The sequence below is a fragment of the Tachysurus fulvidraco genome, chromosome 13, assembly GCF_022655615.1.
Source record: "Tachysurus fulvidraco isolate hzauxx_2018 chromosome 13, HZAU_PFXX_2.0, whole genome shotgun sequence".
NCBI classification, from domain to species: domain Eukaryota; kingdom Metazoa; phylum Chordata; class Actinopteri; order Siluriformes; family Bagridae; genus Tachysurus; species Tachysurus fulvidraco.
The window spans coordinates 39,195-55,763 of NC_062530.1; the positions used below are offsets into that span (position 1 = coordinate 39,195).

Here is a 16,569-nt window from a genome sequence, read left to right on the forward strand (position 1 = left end):
TCTCCTGAATATCCTCGCGCACACTGTAACGGCTCTCAGACAGCACGCGCTCTACGATCTGAACGGATGCGCATGAATCTCTCTCTCTCGCGCGCGCGCACTATAACGTTTCATCGCGTTTATCCTGGGAAACTGGAGCGGATGTGAGGTCATTATCTTTATTATCTTTATTATCTTTATTATCTTTATTATCTTCATCTCGGAGGAGGTAAAAATCCACAGGCGGAACTCGAGCGTCAGGAACCACGCGCTATTTGTGTGTTCGGAGATTTCACGCGTTCAGTCTGTTTCCCTTCTTCGCGCACTCTGGGACTTTCTTCTAATCACACACACACCCACCCACACACACCCACACACACACACACACACACACACACACACACACACACACACACACACACACACACACACACACACACCAGTCTGAGGAGCGGAGCGTGTCATCGTTCTGCAGAGATTCACAGTAAGTTTAAAAGGTTTTTTTTTAGATTTTTTTTTTATAAAACTGTGTTAGAGCTGCGCCCTTTGCGCGTTGTGTGTGTGTGTGTGTGTGTGTGTGTGTGTGTGTGTGTGTGTGTGTGTGTGTGTGTGTGTGTGTGTGTGTCTGTGTGTGAGTGTGTGTGAGTGTGTGTGAGTGTGTGTGTGAGTGTGTGTGTGTGTGTGTGTGTGTGTGTGTGTGTGTGTGTGTGTGTGTGTGTGTGTGTGAGAGAGAGAGAGAGAGAGTGTGTGTGTGTGTGTACCAGCGCACCTTACACTAATCACCGCGTCATCTGGCAACACGATATTTTCATTCCTTAAACAAGTTCACTGCCTTTCCCGTTACTTCTACCTGTGGGGTAACGTGTGTGTGTGTGTGTGTGTGTGTGTGTGTGTGTGTGTGTGTGTGTGTGTGTGTGTGTGTGTAAGTGAATGTGAGTTTTACAGGTAATTAGAGATAAATTATCAACCTGCTTTAACCAGTGAGCTGATCAGAGAATTCTAAATATTTTGAGATCTAGAGGTTTGATTAAGTTTGAATATGATTCGTTTTTATATGTAATATTAAAACCTCTCTCTCTCTCTCTCTCTCTCTCTCTCTCTCTCTCTCTCTCTCTCTCTCTCTCTCTCTCTGTGTGTGTGTGTGTGTGTGTGTGTGTGTGTGTGTGTGTGTGTGTGTGTGTGTGGTGTTTTGGAGCCGTTTCCAATGTTATTGAGCGATAAAATCACGCTGATCTCAGTTCACCTGCTGTACTGTTTGTAATGATGCAACCTTTAATTTGTGTTAAAGCTCCAGTTGTTGGTGATTTGCAGTAAATCTTTAGACACATTGTCTTTTGTGGATTGTTGAAATATTCTCTAAAGCTGAACCCATTTTGTCCAAGAGAACGTGAAACTCTGAGATTGAGCTGCTGTTGTGTTCATCAGTGTGATATTGTGGAGATTCAGTCCTTAGTTTTTGTTACAATTCAGAAGAAGTGATTTCACACAACAGCTGTGTGTCTGTCTGTAGTTACAATCATGCTGACCGGTTGCCATGCAACACTGATTTTCTGAAGATCATCGTGTCTCTTCCTCGGATCTGATGTCATCGCTCTGCTTTTAAGCTCAGTGAATTTTTCAGTTTATTTAAGAAAACATTTACCATTTACTGCACACTTATAATGAGCGAAGGCTTTCAGCAGATTAGATATTAAAGTTGTAAATGATCACATTTCTATTGATGATTGTGTTGCTAAACATACCGCACAAATCTGATCTCTCATGAGAATCATTAGTGATTAATGCTCCAGTGAAACATCTGAAGTTTGCAAATGTAAATGACTTTAAAGTGCTCTACTTTTTGGAGGACAGGAAGTTCATCAATTTCTCTATTGATCAGACAGTTAAAGTGAAAGAAAAGCACTTTCTTCACTGAGGCCTGTTTAAAAATGCAGCAGCTCTTATCTTTATTACTTCTGATAAATTTAAAGCCTGTAACAATGACACTGCTTTTCACTTCTAAATCTTCTATTCCGGCTTTAAAATGTGTCTCATTCATCATCAGTGAAATTCTAATAGCAGTTTAAACACATGTAGAACGCACCAGTATTTAATAGTTTATATATTAGCACAGTGGTTAAAGTTGTGATCACCAGCCTGCTAGTGTTGGGTCCATGAGCAAGACACTTAACCCCTCAGATGTTCAGCTCTATCACCACTCAGTTCTGTCGCCTTAGATAAAAAACACGAGTTGAACGAAGTACATGTTTTTGGTTCATGTTTTGTTGTTGTTGTTGTGTATATTACAGCATCATCATCATCATCATCATCATCATCAACAACAACAACAATATTAATAACAATAACAACAACAACAACAATAATAATAATACATGCTCAGTATTACAGTACACAAGCATTTGTTCTTCTCTGTAGTATAAATCTGTACCTCAGGAAGGTCAAAGATTCTCTGAACTGAAATGTGGGTCTCAATATAAAATGAGAAAAGACTTTAATGTCTGGAATTGATTTTGTGTCTCAGCATTAGACTTGAATGGGTCAACAGTTTATTTTACTCGATATGCAGAGTGAGGAGTTCACAAAAAAAACATTTTTTCTGTATGTGGGTCAAAGCAGATTGTTGGCATCTCAGTGTTTGGGGTCTCTGAGCTGTAGATTTTTTCATTCCTGAGTTCTAAAGGAAAGACAGAAACCTAAACCCTTTTGCAGGTTTACAGAAATATACAGAAATATAATACAAAATGTTCATTATACAAAGATTAATATAATACAAACATTTAATATTAATATTAGATTTATATTTAAATGTTATTGTATTTATCACCAATGATCAAGCCTGAGTTGACTGAGGCGACTGTGGCGAGGAAAAAATGCTTTATATAGTTTTATATAAATATAATCTAGGAATATCTTGATGTTTTTCTTAATGCAACATGGAGACGGTCCGGAGCCCTGTGGACGATTAGGGTTCCACCGAGGGAGTGGTGGGTTTGCAGAATAAGATGACCAGCAGGATCTGTTGTTTGAGGAGAAAAATATGTCTGAGGAACTGAAGGGGAATCTTAAAGGTGTAATGTGGGAGATGGGAAAAGAGTGAAGCCCTCGCAGGTTTTTTCAATCTTCACATCAGAAAAGGTGGCGACTTCATCAGCAGTCAGAGAGAATGGTGAAGGATGAAGAGGTTGGTTAAGAAGTGAAGGAAAGATGTCGTGGAGCTGGTGAGGATTTAGTGCAGAAGCCGACAGCTTCACTTTGCTAGCCAAATGTTTTTATTTTATTTAGTTATATCTGTTCCTCAGATAACAGATTTCTGTCTGAAACATATTTTAGTTAGAAAAAGCAAATAATCGAGATTAGAAATAATAATAAGTTCTGTTTGGATAAAAGCAGTGAGGATTGATGTACAGGTAGAAGTGTGTATCTCTCCTCAGCTCTGAATTCAGTTCCATTCCGTTTATCGTTCCACTGTTATGCAGATTGTGAGTAAATATCTGCGGGCTGCAGTTTTACTCGACACCTAGAACAAAAACGAGTGAAAATTGGATTGCAGATTGAATGTTTTCCTCTTCAGCAGAAGAATGTCACAAAGAAAATGGTTATTTCTGAACATCACTCAGTAATATAACAATTAAAATAAAAAAATGTTCGTCCACATTTGTCTAAAATATTTGTTTAGGAACCTTCTCCATAATAAAGGTGACCAAGACCTTCTCAGTCAACATGCATTTACTCACTAACCTCTTCAAATAAAAAATTATATTTTCACAGACTATATATATATATATACAGACTGAATATAAGTAAATACAGTACATAAAAATGTCACATGACTTCATTAGTAATGACACTGGCACCATAACAGGCGACGCAGAGTGACTCTGTAATCTCAGTTCATGAGCCTTAATCCTCTTATCAAAATTATGAATATGAAATAAATACTTAACCTGGTATAAAGAGAGTGATGACACTGTGTTTAATTATCAATATAACTCCGTATATCTCAAAGAATAGCTGTGGTGTGTCTGCAACGATCCTCCTCATTCACTCATTCACTCAGCTTTAAACTTTCCCAGTTATTCAGTCATGTTTTCATTTATCTTCAGCTAATGTCACATGTGACTTTGACTGAAATTTGAATCCATCAAAAATAGTGAAGTTTAGGGTGAAGACAATGATATTTATATATGTATAGTGTTTTTTTTAGGTCAACTCTCTCTCTCTCTCTCTCTCTCTCTCTCTCTCTCTCTCTCTCTCTCTCTCTTCATCTTCCCACTATCAAACAGAAAACACGATAGATTTTCCACTCAAGGCTCTGAGATAGAAATAACTGTGTGTGGGTGTGAGTGTTTGTGTGTGTGTGCATGTGTGTGAGTGTTTGCATGTGTGTGAGTGTTTGTGTGTGTGTGCATGTGTGTGAGTGTTTGTGTGTGTGCATGTGTGTGTGTTTGTGTGTGAGTGTTTGTGTGTGTGTGAGTCTTTGTGTGTGTGTGCATGTGTGTGAGTGTATGTGTGTGAGTGTTTGTGTGTGTGTGAGTGTTTGTGTGTGTGTGTGAGTGTTTGTGTGTGTGTGTGAGTGTTTGTGTGTGTGTGCATGTGTGTGAGTGTTTGTGTGTGTGTGCATGTGTGTGAGTGTTTGTGTGTGTGTGTGTGAGTGTTTGTGTGTGTGCATGTGTGTGAGTGTTTGTGTGTGTGTGTGTGTGAGTGTTTGTGTGTGTGTGTGTGAGTGTTTGTGTGTGTGAGGATGTTGTTGACTCTGATCTCTTTCTCAGGATTACTTGTGATCTTCAGTGATGAAGGCATGATGATCCTCTGTACAGCTCTAAACTCACATAAAGATGTTTCTCTTATACAGTGTTTTCAGAACGTTCATGGCGTGTTCAGGGCATGTTTATGGCGTGTTTATGGCGTGTTCAGGGCGTGTTTATGGCGTGTTCAGGGCATGTTTATGGCGTGTTCAGGGCGTGTTCAGGGCATGTTTATGGCGTGTTCAGGGCGTGTTTATGGCGTGTTCAGGGCGTGTTTATGGCGTGTTCATGGCGTGTTCAGGGCGTGTTTATGGCGTGTTCAGGGCGTGTTTATGGCGTGTTCATGGCGTGTTCAGGGCATGTTTATGGCGTGTTTATGGCGTGTTTATGGCGTGTTCAGGGCGTGTTTATGGCGTGTTCAGGGCGTGTTCAGGGCGTGTTTATGGCGTGTTCAGGGCATGTTTATGGCGTGTTCAGGGCGTGTCTATGGCGTGTTCAGGGCGTGTTTATGGCGTGTTCAGGGCGTGTTCAGGGCGTGTTTATGGCGTGTTCAGGGCATGTTTATAGCGTGTTCAGGGCGTGTTCAGGGCGTGTTTATGGCGTGTTCAGGGCATGTTTATGGCGTGTTCAGGGCGTGTTTATGGCGTGTTTATGGCGTGTTCAGGGCGTGTTCAGGGCATGTTTATGGCGTGTTTAGGGCATTTTTATGGCGTGTTCAGGGCATGTTTATGGCGTGTTCAGGGCGTGTTTATGGCGTGTTCAGGGCATGTTTATGGCGTGTTCAGGGCATGTTTATGGCGTGTTCAGGGCGTGTTTATGGCGTGTTCAGGGCATGTTTATGGCGTGTTCAGGGCATGTTTATGGCGTGTTCAGGGCGTGTTTATGGCGTGTTCAGGGCATGTTCAGGACATTTTGATTATGTTGTATGCCACATCTGTGAGACCATAAACAGGTATCTACTTCACTGAATCTCCACTGAACGGCCTAAACAGTCTGTTCCTGTCCTGTTTCATTACTGCTCCAAACCAGATGGTGATGGATTTGCACAGGACAGATTCAATGACTGCAGTGTAGAAAAGCATCAACAGCTCATGTGGCAGACCAAACTTTCTTAATTCCATACTTCCAAAGTAAGACCATTGCTGAGCACCATTGCCTTTGTGAAAGAAGGCCAAAGACCTGTCATCCACAGCCAAGCCAAGCAGAACCTTCTGCAGTCAGCCAAGGGATGGGAAATGGAGGTTGACCTAGGGAGGAAACTCCACTTCCCCGAGGCGGTACTGCCTACAACTCTAAGGCCCGATATCATCATGTGGTCTCCGGAGGGAAGGAAGATCATCGTTGCCGTAGGAGGAAGCTGCAGAGAGGAAAAGAGCCAAATACCAGCAACTTGTTGAAAGCTGCCGGGACAAAGGGTGGACATGTTGGCTGATGACGGCGGAAGGCGGATGTTGTGGATTCCCAGCTCAATCTGTGTGGAAGGTTGGACTGAGAGGCCACTTGAGGAAAACAGCCTCCTGTTGGCTCTGGCATAAGAGAGAGGACATAAGCTGGAAACTTGGAGGAGAGGTGCAGTGACCTGGCCAGTCACTGCTGACCCACCAACTGGAGGGTGTTGTGGTTAAGGGTCGAAACACCCAGTGAAGGTTGGGGACCACCTGATGACCTCACCTCCAGGCCAAGGCTTCATCCATTAGAAATGGATGTATTTTAGCATCATAGATATATTACATAACTGAAATTGATGTAGAAACTACATCCTCTGCTGGGCCTTTTTGATGATAGAGTTTATGTTGCACTTCCGTTTGAGGTCTTGGGAAATGTTAGTGGAAACTTGAAGGTCTCTATAGATGACACCGGGCTGTTGGATATTGTGAGGGGGAGAAGTGTTGAGGGGTCTTTCCTAAAGTCCACTATCATCTCCACAGTTTTGAGGGTGTTTAGCTCTAGACTGTTCTGACTGCACCACAGCACCAGCCGCTCCACCTCCTGCCGGTATGCAGACTCATCGCCATCTTGGATGAGGCCCATGAGTGTAGTATCATCTGCAATTTCAGGAGTTTAACAGTTGGGTCACTTGAAGTGCAGTCCTTAGTGTAGAGGGAGAACAGCAGTGGGGAGAGGACATAGCTGAGGATCGCCAGTGCTGATTGTCCGAATGCTGGAGGAGACACCTCCCAGTCTCACCTGGTCATCCACTGACAGATGGAAGGGGGTACAGTGAGCCTTAGGAGTTTGGAGTGGAGAATTTCTGAATTATAGTATTAAAAGCCGAACTGAAGTCGACAAACAGGATCCAGGTGTATGTTCCTTTTTAGGTGGGCCAAATCCAGCTGTTCAAAGGTCTTCATGACGACAGATGTCAGAGCGCAACTTGAGTGCTGGGAGGAGTTGTTAAGTTGGAGGAGTTGTTAGAGGTTCCCAGAGGTGTGATGGAGCAGTCAGTGGGCTGGGTTGGATGGGAGGTGTAAAGATATTGTTCTCACATCACAATGTGATGTCTTGTAGTTTGATGTCTTGCAGGCCTTTCTACACTGATGCAGGATCGTTGCAGGCTGTAAACCTGCTTTAGGAGAAGCTACTTTTGGCTATTCTGATCTCCTTTGTCACTAAATTCCTGACCTGCTTATACAGAGCTTTGTCTTCCCCTCTGTAGGCATCTTCCTTGGCATGTCAAAGTTTTTTTCAGTTTGACTTTGAACCATGGCTTGTTGTTAGTGTATTTGCAGGAGGTTTTGGTTGGCACACACACGTCTTCACAAAAACGGACGTCAGTGTGTCAGTCAGTTCATCCAGGCTGTCAGTTCAGTTCTCAAACATACTCCAGTCAGTGCAGTCAATACAGTGTGTAGTTCCTGCTTTGCCTCACTGCTCCATCTCTTCACTGTTTTTACTACAGGCTCAGTAGATTTTAGTTCCTGCCTGGATGTTGGGATAAGACGGACCAAGCAGTGATAGGAGTTCCCCCAAGGCTGCCCTGGGTACAGAGCCATATGCATCCTTAAGAATTGTACCTATTAAGATTAAGAATGTACACTTAATTGTACACATTAATAATGAACATATATTTACAATTTTATTGGCAATTTGTGTAGAGGAAACAGCACTGAATATGCTGGAGCTTAGTTTTTTGTGGACGTGTTGCATCACTGATTCTCCATGCTGAATATTTTCTGATAGTGAATCGCCTCAGGCTCGGACTCGAGCAACTTCCTCAAATTCAGACCGCAGGTTTTCAGTTCCAGCTTGGGGAAACAGATGTGACGTCTACAGCTGATTCTGAAACCTGATCAGCTCGAGATTCCAGTAATTCTTGCAGGCCAAAACATCTGATCTTTCATCTTTCATGTTTTATCCTTCATCTTCATCTTTATCATCCTCATCATCATCCTCATCATCACATTAAGTTAAAAATTAGCCTCATAAAGTTTTCTTTGAACAGTTATTACCTCCTTTGTCTCTTTTTTGTGTACTTTTTCTGGTGAAGATTTAGACCCAGATCATATAAGAGAAGAAAATGAACTGTAAATATTAAAGATATTTAATAAATAAAATATTTTAGAGCTCTTTTTTGTCTTAATTTATTTTTGCTCATTTCTAAGAAGAAGTAATTATTTATTCAAACATTAAAACTAATCAAAATATTATATTTTAGACATTTTTTTCTTTAAAATAAAAAAAAATTAGAATATATTCAAGTGTAAATATGTTTATTTTATTTGTATTTTATAATAAATCAATGTGTGTGTTCTTTACTGCATCAGAAAGAGAGATTATTTATTATATAATAAATGAATTGGTCATTTTGAGGCATCAGGTCTGTGATGCTGCAGGTTGATTGACAGTAACAGCAGATTAACAATAAAAAATAAAGAAGTTAGTCCAGTGTTTTTCCTGCGAGTCAGAGGCCCACTGAGGCCAGGTTACAGCGAGTGAGCCGTTATTACTCAACATGTTTTTTATGAAAGCTGAAGCCACAGGAATCCCACCGGAGCAAAGCGTTGATCATCAGCTTCCAGGAGAATTCAGAGCAACGGCATCCGTCCTACCAGCAGTAACCATGGCAACCTGTTTAGTGAAAACCTGCAGTTGGAATTGGGGGACAGTGAGGCTGTGGCCTGAGAAAAAATACATTCATGTGTGTATATATATAGTGTGTGTGTGTGTGTGTGTGTGTGTGTGTGTGTGTGTGCGTGCTTGCGTGCGTGCGTGTGTGTGTGTGTGTGTCTACACAGGGTTTGGTGGAGGTTGTTTTCTCTTTCCCATGGAAAAGGGTCTGCTCAGTATGTATTTTTTGTGATTTGGTGTTTTATTTGTTTGGTATCTTTGCTGTTAGTGTTTAACCTCGACTCAGATGTTCCTCTTGTTCCTCTTACTGTCTCTGTATGAGACCAGCTGTGTGTTTCTTGCCGTAGACATTATGAGTGTGTGTCGCAGGGCAGATCTGCTGCTTCACCACTGCTTCATTCTCATGGAAACATTTTTGCCCCTGGACATAAAAATCAGCTCGACATCCGTCTGGAGAGAAGCTGTGAAATAAATGAATGATTAGGAGTGAAATTATTCGGGAGAACTCCTAATTGTATCCAGAACACATGCTCTCATGATGGTTTAGGAATAAATGTTTTATCATCAGTATGTTTTTTTTCCCCCAAAAGCATCACTGATTTGTGAATGTTTAGAGAAAATAAATCATGGAATTAAAGTCACTGTTTTGACATTTTGATTCCTTTCAGCAGATGATAAATAAATATGTATTTAGAAGTCGGTCTCCTTCAACATGTGCTCCAATATATCAGTTTAATGGCTAAATATCTCTATGCTTTTATTTTTTGTCACATTCCCTAGAAAATACTTCACCGTATTTCAGCTACTTAGCTGCAGAGCAAAGATGTCACAAGGCTGGTTTTGATGGATAAGAGAGACATTAATCTCTCTGAGACTCGGCATATTATAAAGGAAGCCCAGAACGCAAGTGAACAGATAACGTGATATTTCCAGTTCTTTGTGTTCTCTGATAGCTTTGCTCACGGCTCGGCTTTTTCTCTCCACGGCTTCGGTGCTTTTTGCGTCTTAGTAAAAAAATAACCGAAGAGTTTAAAAAGTGTGAAGAGAAACAATTCTTCTTCTGTAGTAAGTCAAGTTTATTTAATTTCACTTGTTCTATAAATACTGTATATCTCTGTCTGTTTCTTGTTAACGTTATTGTTTTTTAAGAAATTTTATTTTTTAAATTTACCTCCAGACTGAATGAAGTGTTTGACTTGTGTGAATTCTCCCTGAATCCAATTGGAAAATGTCTGATAATGAAGAGTTTCGGGAATCACTCACGAAACAGGATGTGACGTTTGTCCTTCGTTAAGCTGTTTATTAGTAAGATGAACTGTACGGGAAAAACACCTCAGATTGTTCTGTACTTTATTAAAAGGTTTTATGAGTGATGAAATTTGAGTGACTGACATTCACAGGTTCATTCAGTTGAATTTTTTATTTACAGATTTATTCCACCTAAAAAAGGCCTTTATAATTTTTTACTGTTTAACCTAAATACAGTTCAGATTTGTGTTGCACGATTAATCATATCACAATTCAGTTTAGGCAGTGACACGTGTGTACAGTCGTGACTTTTTCCGGTGCTTCCGCTAAAGAACATCTAACCGTCTCTACAATTAGAACCCTGTGTGTCCATGGCAACGCTCTGTTTTTCATGGCAACGGTGTGTTATAGTTAGCAGCGGTCTGTTATCAAGAAATAAAATAGTGTGTGTAGAAAAAAATTGTCCACACGCCGCTCAAAAAAATAAAAATAAATAAAAGTCCTGAGCGCAAGTCCACCGTCTAGGCGTCTTTTTGTGTTAAATGATATTTCCTGTCTCTGCGCTTTTATTGTACATGACAGCTGATGTCCCGATGACCGGTCTTTACATTACGATTACATGTGATGTGCATCAAGTCCGAGTGTGTGTACTGTTTAAAGTCCGAGTGTGTGTACTGTTTAAAGTCCGAGTGTGTGTACTGTTTAAAGTCCGAGTGTGTGTACTGTTTAAAGTCCGAGTGTGTGTACTGTTTAAAGTCCGAGTGTGTGTACTGTTTAAAGCCCGAGTGTGTGTACTGTTTAAAGTCCGAGTGTGTGTACTGTTTAAAGTCCGAGTGTGTGTACTGTTTAAAGTCCGAGTGTGTGTACTGTTTAAAGTCCGAGTGTGTGTACTGTTTAAAGTCCGGGTGTGTGTACTGTTTAAAGTCCGGGTGTGTGTACTGTTTAAAGTCCGAGTGTGTGTACTGTTTAAAGTCCGAGTGTGTGTACTGTTTAAAGCCCGAGTGTGTGTACTGTTTAAAGTCCGAGTGTGTGTACTGTTTAAAGTCCGAGTGTGTGTACTGTTTAAAGTCCGAGTGTGTGTACTGTTTAAAGTCCGAGTGTGTGTACTGTTTAAAGCCCGAGTGTGTGTACTGTTTAAAGTCCGAGTGTGTGTACTGTTTAAAGCCCGAGTGTGTGTACTGTTTAAAGTCCGAGTGTGTGTACTGTTTAAAGTCCGAGTGTGTGTACTGTATAAAGTCCGAGTGTGTGTACTGTTTAAACGTGTTCTCAACTTCTCACTGATACTTTTGTCATTCGGAGTTTTGACAAGTTTTATAGCCTTGATATTGTTTCTTATTCAAAAGTGGTGACAGAAAAAACTCTTTACCCCCCAACCTGAAACCTCGTCCCCCGTCACAATCACATCATAATCTACATTAATAATTAGGCTTAAAGGCTAATGTATATGTAAGTAATCAAGTTTAATAATTACATGTAATATTGCTCCAAATATCATCTATAATGGTGTGTGCAATACCATGTATAACTTGTATTAAAGTTGGTAATTTACTCTATACACACACACACACACACACACACACACACACACACACACACACACACATATATATATATATACTGTACACCTACAGTTTTGATCTTAGGCTTTTCATTAATCAGCATTAATGTGTTATTTTATATTTTAAATTGAAAATGTTTTGCGTGTTTGTTGTTGTTACTAGTTTGAGTTTAGAAACACAAATTTCAGCATTATCACTAATCTGTGTGCATTTTCCTTGAGAACCAAACAAGTTAACTCATGATACCATTTGTTTATTATATCGCAAGCACAATATTGACCTGAATAATTGCAATATGACATTTTCCCTAAATCGTGCAGCCCTAATTCAGATGATTGCATTTCAGCCATTAATGACTTGCAGAGGATTTTTCCCTCCAGAGACTGTTGAAATTTTCAGTGTGTTTGCTGTCAGTCATTTAACCTCCGAAAACAAACAGGAAGCAGTGACGATTTGGCTGCGAGTGGAATAATAAGTGTGTGTCAGACGTTCTGCTGAAGATTTGGGCTTCAGTATTATTTGCAAACATACTTGTTATTCCTCAGCAGTGTTTAAACGTCCAAACAAATATCTTTATGAAGCCACAAAAGTCCAGAGACACTGAGCTGAATTATTCAGAACTCTCTGGTTTTGACATTTACTGACACTTTATTTATTTAAAATAATCAGACATCTGTTCTGTACTTTTCATTACTGAACAGAAACAGATGCTGGTTTATACCGACGTGTCATGTGACACTGTATCACACTGTATTATCTTGGCCATTGTGAGGAGTGAAATGGACAAATTGTCTGACATCTATACTCATCTATACTCATCTATACTCATCTATACTCATCTATACTCATCTATACTCATCTATACAACTAGCTCTTCCTTTTTAATAACACGTGGATTAATCACTACAATTAAAACTGCTCACATTTCATTCTGGCTCGATCGGTGATCTCAGATGGACAGACTTTGTCCCTGCAGCATCATGTTGTAGAGTCCAGAACATCACAGAGACAATGTGCTCACATCAGATAGACTTCAGTTCGGTTAATGAAATAATAACTTCTAAAAAAAATGAATTACTTCACAGTGTGAAGAGAAAAAGAGATGTTCTGTGCAGGACATTCGCAGGAAAATGAAATTAAATAAAGCGACTGTAAAATCCTGAGATTTTTGTGTTTAATTGATTTTTATTTCTCTTGATGAATTCTGTTCTGTATATTGACATAAATGTGATCTGGGTTTGTTTTCTGAAGCTCAGTGGGATTTTAGATTTATTTTTTCTGATAAAATCCCAAATTATTTGAAACTTCCATTAAACTGTCAGACATTTTTTTCACTTATCTAAAACTAACCAGATATAAAACCTACAGTGATTTGTGTTTTTCATATCAGTGTTTGTAGACATTTCAAATGAAAATAATTAAATTAAATTCAAATGTATTTGTACATCACTTTTACCAATGGACATCGTCTTAAAGCAGCTTTACAGAACATAAGTTGCAAAATGTACAAAAAAAGATTAACATTATACAACGATTATAAATCATATCTATTAAAATTATACATAATTTATAATCGTAATTTATACGCTGTATAATTTATAAAGCTATAATCATAGCTCTAACTAGCTTAATTATTAGCTTAATGTGCTTTTTAATAAGAAAAACACTTATTAGCCTTTCATTTAATTTGCTTTTATAATATGATCTTTTTTTTCTAGCTAATAATAAGTTACATATCAGTAAAGAACATTATAGAGTTCTGCACATTTTATAAAATCCAAAAAAAGAACTAATTTTACTGAACTTGTGAATGTAAGATGAAACACAGAGTCAGCTCTTTTTAACTGCTATGTGCTGCCGAAACTCTCGGGAAATAAAGAAGCCTTGTGTCATTAATCACCCAGAAAAACCTGACAGCGACTCACAGATTCCGTCTCACTTTAGTGTATTAATCTGATGAGACACCGAGAGTTTACATTCATCTACTTCCTGGTTTCAGATTTATGATGCAGTTTGTTCGTAATAATCAATTAGAGCTGTTTTATATATTGCATTTCTTCAATAGTTTAGAAATAAAACCCTGATATAATCACTTAATATAAATGAACACAGAAATAAGGATAAAATTACAGAGCTAAGTGTAAGGTTTGTTTTTATTGCTCTAAAGTCTGATCTTTGCTGTGATTCGTTCATTCTTTAGACAAATGATTTGGTCTAAACTTTCTCTGTTTAACATTTTAAAAAGTCAAATGCAAATGAATGTAAATAAAATGTATTAATGCAGAAATGAGATTGTGACTGAGGAGGAAATGTAATGCTTCTATTATTGTACAATTGTATGTTTAATGTTTAAGTCAGTGCTGTTTAATTAAATCCCTGTCAGGATCCGAAAGAACAGAAAATAGCTCTGAATATTTTAGATGAAAAAAAAACTCAGCTCTTTTTTCCTTTTATTAAAATAAAGATGTAGACAAAAATCTTATTCTTTAAAATAAATCAAAATTCTTCCATGAAAATGTATTTTCTGCATCTGAGTTCTTCATTAACGTGAAGCTGAGTTCTGGGTTTTGGATCAGCTTTAGGGTGCGGCTTAGAGAAACACACACACACACACACACACACACACACACACACACACACACACACACACACACACAGCTGCATAATACTATTAATGCTGACATGCTTATTGTTTGCATATTTTAGTGCTTTGCTGATTTTTCACAATTATTTAAACTGAAACAAAGTGAAGTGCTCATAAATTATTTTGTTAATTAAAAATAAAAATTCCTAAAAGATTTATCCACAGTTTGACAACAAAAAACAATAAAAATAATCAGTAGTAAAAATTCATCAAACCTTTAGTTTCAGATGATATATATACATATACACACACACACACACACACACACACAGAGTATCATGGATAGTTTAACTTCAGCAAAACCTGTATGTAATGTTTGTTTAAATTGGATGTTGTGGATGGAGAGCCACCTGGAGACCGTCACACCTTCTGTTATCTATCAGCTGTATGTTCTGGTCTTTATCAGTAATCAGGTCTGAGCTGAACTCAGAGTTTATGATGACCCATTAGTTCCTCAGGAGCTCTCGGCTGCACTGTTATAAACTGTTGTAGAAAGGACATTATTTACATTTACACTATTTACTGTAGAGTGTCACCCAGATGGGGATGAGGTTCACTTCTGAGTCTGGTTCCTCTCAAGGTTCCTCTTATCATCTCAGGGAGTTTTTCCTTGTTGACGTCACCTCCGGCTGTTTATGTAGAGACAGACAAAGTGTGTCTGTGTAGCCTGGTGTACACAGTGCAGGACAAGACAGACAAGACAGAGCAGGACAAAAGACAGTGCAGACAAAAAAATTACAAGACACTACAAAAAGACAATAAACAGAAACAGCACCAGTGTAAATACTGTGTGCAAAGTTAAAGGAACTTCACTCCAGTTAAAGGAAAAATAAATCTGGTGTTTCAAACATATCGTCACAGACGGGCAAAGACGAGTGAGGATCTAATTGCAGTAAATCCTTTTAATGAACAAAACACGACACAGGAACACAGACATGAGGGCAAAACACCGGGCAGATAGGAAACAGAAAAACATGCCCATACATATAACGACTCGCAACAGGGAAGTGAACAAACAGTGTATATATGTGACAGGAACCAATCACCAAGCAGAGACAATGAGAGACTAAGACGACACACCTGAGGCAAGGATTGAGTACAATTAGTGTCCATGGTAACAAACGAGTGGGCGGGGCCAAACAATCAACAGCAGGGCAGGACAGCCGACAGAAACAGGGCAAACACAGACAGGCTCATTACACATGTGCAGTTCTGAACATGTTTAAGTTCTCGCTGTTCTGTATAATATTCCTACAAATCTGGAGTCATTCCAAACAAACATGCATATTACAGTAAATTAACATCTGTGTGTTCTTCTCAGTCAGCAAAACCACTTCACATCCTGCTTCCTTTAAATAAAGATGTTTATTTCTGCTCCAGCCTCAAACCCCAAATCCTGTGCTTTTGAATTTGTTCATGTGCTAATGAGAGAATCACGCTGAGGCAGCAGGTTAATTGTCATGCTTGTATGGAGGCTTGAAGTTGTGTTGGAATTGTCGCCTCAGTCCGATCTGCAGCTCAGTGTGGTGTCTAATTAACGGCATCCTGCCAAGTCTCACGCTGGAACACGGAACGGCGTTCGCTCTGATTAACACCAGCCTTTAATGTCAAAGTTAAATCTCTGATAAAACTGATGATTACATGTAGAGTGTGTGTGTGTGTGTGTGTGTGTGTGTGAGTGTGTGTGTATGTGTGTGTGTGTGTGTGTATGTGTATGTGTGTGTGTGTGAGTGTGTATGAGAGAGAGAGAGAGAGAGAGAGAGAGAGAGAGAGAGATATGAATGAAAATAAGGATGGACAGAACAGGACTGAGATGAAGAAAGAAATAACATTTATATAAAAACACTTATAACTGGCCACTTTATTAGGTACATAAAGTGTCCACCTGCTCGTTCATGCAATTATCAAGTCAAGACACTGTTATTGTCATTACACATATATAACTGTTACAGTACACAGTGACATGACGTTTCCCCAGGATCAGTGTGTTACATAAAACACACACAGAGATATAAGGACTTAGTAAGTTAGTCTTAGATACATAAAGTGTATCTGTGTAACCTGGTGTCAGGACAAGACAAACAAGACAGGCAAGACAGTGCAGAACAAGACAAACAAGACAGACAAGACAGTGCAGGACAAAAGACAGTGCAGACAAAAATAATACAAGACAATACACAAAAGACAATAAACAGAAACAGCAGCAGTGTAAATACTGTGTGTTCATGATAATAATATTATTTGTGCAGAAATACTGGAATGAACACAGTTATAGCAGAAGTTACCTGAGATATTGTAGAAGATTTTGCAAAACAGCAAACGATTG

At 39.2% G+C, this 16,569-nt stretch overlaps 1 protein-coding gene and 1 long non-coding RNA gene across 2 annotated transcripts in view; one reads left to right on the forward strand and one right to left on the reverse strand.

Moving 5' to 3' along the window:
* Positions 1-314: 314 nt before the first annotated feature.
* cntn5 (contactin 5) overlaps positions 315-16,569 on the forward strand; it is a 127,684-nt gene continuing 111,429 nt past the window's right edge. Inside the window, exon 1 of the mRNA XM_047822698.1 lies at positions 315-463. The gene's annotated coding sequence lies outside the window, so the exon portion shown is untranslated. The remainder of the gene's footprint in view (positions 464-16,569) is intronic.
* On the reverse strand, positions 8,400-10,413 carry LOC113646109. Its single transcript, XR_003441355.2, has 3 exons — positions 9,964-10,413; positions 9,069-9,253; positions 8,400-8,807 (listed from the first exon to the last, which is right to left on the reverse strand). It is a non-coding gene; the product is annotated as an uncharacterized LOC113646109 (long non-coding RNA).